Here is a 4,665-nt window from a genome sequence, read left to right as displayed (position 1 = left end):
ATGTTTTCATTAGAGCATAATCACAGGACAATAAGAATTATGTTTTTGTTACCTTAGAGTGAGCTGTTTTCATCTACAGGGAGTGGGTCTTCTTCTACGGAGTCTGCCATGTTTCTACAGTAGCCCAGCACGGACAAACCTAACACCGGCTCTAGAAAGGGCCTTTCACTTTTTTTTTTTGTGAGTTTTGCAGCCACTATAGTTTCTACATGCTCAGAAGGAGAGGGGGAGGCAAGGGCATTTTAATTAGATCCTACACACTGGATATGAACATCTAATTCAATCAGAATGCTGCTGGAAAAGGGCTCCAAACCCCGATTAAAGTTCCGAAAAATGAAAGCAGAATCACAGGAAATCTGAACAAATATGACAGATTTAGTCTGAAATGCATTAGATCAACACCCTTGGGCCAAAAACGTTTATTTCTGATACAGAAAAAAAGGTTTTCAGTTGGAAAGGATTGGCGAGGGGAGTGTAGCAGATGCAGTATTAAGGTGTCAGGTGCTCCCCACTGTGATCCAGATGGCTGCACCACAACACAGGCAGTGGGGTTGCACCACTACACACCCTGGGGAGACAGATATCATGCCAGCACACATTAAATTTAGAATGTAATCTACATGAGCTGGTAGGGGGTAGTTGGACCTGTGGGTAAGTGGTGGGCTGAGGGTGTGTTTGTCATTTTTGGGGCTGTTTATTATGCAAAGACTACTTCTGCATGTTGCTTCAAAACTTATTCCCTTTGATCCAACCATCAATTATATAAGAACTTGGCTCAGTATGTCTGACTGAGCCAAATACCAAGCAGAGACAGAGACAGACGATGCTAATGATGCTATATTTTATAGCAGGGCAGAGAATTGATTTTCATAAATTAGATTCATAATTTAAATTGTGTCTTTAAAGAGAGAAGGAGAGAAAAAAAAACTCCTAGGCGGGTTGATTGAGCCTGATTAGTCAGTTGCTTAATTGAATGTAATCAAAAGTGACATTTTAGACAACCACCAGAGTTGGAAATGTCCACAAGATGGTGCTCTGGATGGGCTTATCAATATGCATGGTGACAAACGGGGAAGTGAATCTGAGTGTGTGTGTGTGTGTGAGTTGGGGGCACAGAGAGAGAGAAAGAGAAAGAGCGAGGTGTTAGGCTCCCTGAATGCCAATAAGAAGCTGAAGGCCTATTTGCAGTATGTCATTCCCACCGCACAGCTGGGTTTTTCACTCTGTCAGGACTACCAGCAAAAGGTTAGAGCACCTGCACTCCTCCCTGTGACAGAAATAAGAATCAGTGTGTTTTGTCTGTGCGGGAGAGACAGAAGCAGCAAGCGCACAGCGAGTGTTTGCCTATGCAGATTTGCTTTTCACAGCCATTTCTGATAGCAGGAGTCGTCACAACCCAGACGCCAGTGTTTTGCAAAGCCTTAATGGCGACACACTCTTCTCTTAACTTCGTTCCTATACAACAATTTGAAATAAAACATAGATGCCATAGGTGTCAAGGACGTACATTATCAGCTTGAATTGAAATATGCCTTTAAATGATTAATGCTTGACTGACAGCTCGGCCTTATTTGATCTGGCAAAAGAGAACATGGTGAACAATTCAAAGCCAAGCACCCTTGACATTGGAAAAAAAAAAGTCATTGAATTAACGGATGCAGTTATGTTATTTGAAAGGTCGAAATGCCATTCAAATGAAATTAATAATCATGATCAAATGTGAAAAGTTATCTTGACATGGCTATTAAACTTAAATTTCTTTCTTCTTTCATAGGCATAGGCTGCAATCACATAAATCTGCCTGAAAAGGAAATACTTATTTATATTATATTTACTTTTTAAAAATCCCTTTGCTGAAACACATTCTGTCATTGATTTGTCATTGACAGACAACGGTTCCCCTTCTGGTAATCAGCATTTTGCCAACAATTTAGACAGCCAAGATTCAATTTATGATTAAGTTTTCTCTTCAGATCAGAGTTCAATGTCTTACTGTGTCTTCACAGTTACCCAGAATTCTCCGTGCTCACGCCTGCAGACTTATCTCATGTCAATCTGTATATTTTGCTTCAATCTTCAGTGGGTTGCTGTTTGATCGAGCGTCTGTCCCTCCAAACATCTGATTAAACCTATAGGCCTGCGGTACTTTTCCCCAGAAACACCAACATTTATTACAGTTTTACAAGGACTGGTGTCGGCTTTGCAGAGACTCCTTTGGAATAGTTGTGATTAAGCCTGTTATAATTTCATTAAAGCTTCTACATGTTGTTCTTAACACCTGGGGTACAGTCAGAAAGTCTTGATTAAGAGGGCTCTTTATTGAGTTAATTAAAGTTTAGGAGCCAGCCATGATTAAAAAGGTCTGAATTCTTTTAATGCCAGAAAAGAACGGTGATTTACTGGTATTTTCCCTGTCTCCTTTATCCTTCAGTAAGAGAACGGCATTCTGAAATTCCTTGCTCCAGAAGTATATAAAATGAAATAATGTCTTTGCATCAAGGTCAGGGAAGAAACAGAATTTTTAAGACTGTACAGATCCAACCCCAGGGTCTGGTAGGTCTTTGCCTGGGGAGAAAACTCAAAGAAAAACAAACAGAATCTCAACTTTGCCAAAAATAAACACACTAAATAAAGATTTAGATACTGAATATGCTTTAAAACTGGTGATACTCAATTGAACTTGCAGGTGAGAAGACATCTAGGTGTCGATTTTTGCAACTATTTCAACATGTATCTGCCAAGTGTTGAAGGATAGTCATTAAAATACTGTTGAAACCATTTTTATTTGGAATCAAGACATAACAACTTCACTCTTCAGCCAAACCTAGTCAAGATTAACCTAAATGCACCTCTAAATCTTTAAGACAATGCTTGAATTTGATCATATGATTCATACGAATTGTCATTGCAAAGATTTGGTTGCATTTATGCAACTAAAACTGCTGGGTTAAGGTTAGGGTTAGAGTGTGGTCATGGTTTACAAACTAAAGCTGACTCTCTCTGCTTTCATGTCAGGCACAGTGTCACACCACTTCCACCTTTACTTGTGAGAGATGTTAATATTCGCATGACCACATATATAAGAACGTACACTCACTGTTTGTTTCAGAAGAATTTGAACAAGCTGAAACAATCTACAACAATTTTGATTAATATTTGATTCATCTTTTAAGTCATTCATCAAGCAACATTGTCAAATAGTTGCTTGTTGCAGCTTCATCAGTGTGAGGATTTTCTGCTTTCCTCTCTATATCAATGTAAGCTGAGTATCTTTGTGTTTTGAGCTGTTGGTCTGACAAAACAAGACAGTTGAGGATGTCCCCTTGGGCTCTCAGAATTAGATACAATGGATTGATTAATGAAAATGAATAATGCAAATTATTGTTTGTTTCTGACTGATGTTGTTTTGCTGCAAAGTGTCTAGTTTAGTTTTAGGTTCCATAAAACCATGATACTAAATGATATTCCAACATGTATAAATGCACCTCCAATAAATCTACTACATTTTTATTTTGAAATATTGTTAAAATAACAGTTATTGTAAATATATGTAGAGAAACCTTAAATTTTTCAAAAAGCATTTTATCCACTTGTTCATGATATACAAAGATCTCAAACTTGGAATTAGGACAGAGCACAGCTTTGGACTAAACATTAAGAGCTTATATGTACAAGTCTGGATGCTCAGCCGAGTCAAGAACCCTGTCACCTCCACGCCCCAAACTGTATCTGGATCACAACCAAATGCCAAAACAAACAAACCCAAGCCTCTGCAGCTCTATTTTCCATCTGCAACAAACCACCAGAGCGTCAAGTGACTGCAAGCTGTTTGGCTCGTAGGGAATGAAATAGGCTTTACACTTGAGAGAACACAGCACACACAGTTGCTTTTTTTAATGGGATCCCAGGCACGATGCTGGAGTCGCCAGTGAGGTCCCACCTGCAGGTACTGTGGGCCGGCTTGTGGCTGAGGGACAGGAGAGGGAGGAGAGAGGCGTACAGCTCAGAGGAGATCTGGAGAGGAGCGCACGCTTGCTTGTCAGTGAAGTGGAGAGGGGAGAGAGCTTTTTGGTACACCTGTCAGACGCATGAACAAAGTACATCTGTTCATCCCCTCCTCTTTCGTCAGATGTCACCATCTAAAAACAGGGCTCTCTAAAAACACAGCACACTTATTTCTGCCTGCGTCTGTCTCGCTGTCTCTTTGTTTTCCACAGGCATATGAGCACACACACACACACAGACAAAGAGAAAAAAGGTGCAAAATGTGTTGAAAGCAGCAATACCACAATGCAAATATGCTCTGTTTACAGCATTATAGAATTCATCCTGTCTTCTGAAGACCGTTGTGCTTCCTCCCTGGTGGTCCTGGTTCTGTTTACTCAAAATGCATGCCTGTAGCAAAATGGAAAGCATGCCACTTCTGTAATATGAAAGTAACAAGAGATTATTATGACTGGGCTTAAACAATTTAGATTTTTTTAAAAAAATATTTCATAGATTGGCTGACGCATTGAGCAAATGAACAATTCTGTGTGAATTTCCCAGTGTGTGATGTACATTATATAGTGCAAGAACTGAGAGGGTGTAAATGTTTGAAAATATTCTACAAATGCAAATTTCTTTGTGTGAAAGCCTGGGTGTTTTGCTGCAGATACATACTAC

This window comes from Morone saxatilis, unplaced genomic scaffold (assembly GCF_004916995.1).
Source record: "Morone saxatilis isolate NCDOM2014 unplaced genomic scaffold, NCSU_SB_2.0 Contig0, whole genome shotgun sequence".
Classification (NCBI taxonomy): Eukaryota; Metazoa; Chordata; class Actinopteri; family Moronidae; genus Morone; species Morone saxatilis.
This window is presented reverse-complemented; position numbering follows the sequence as displayed.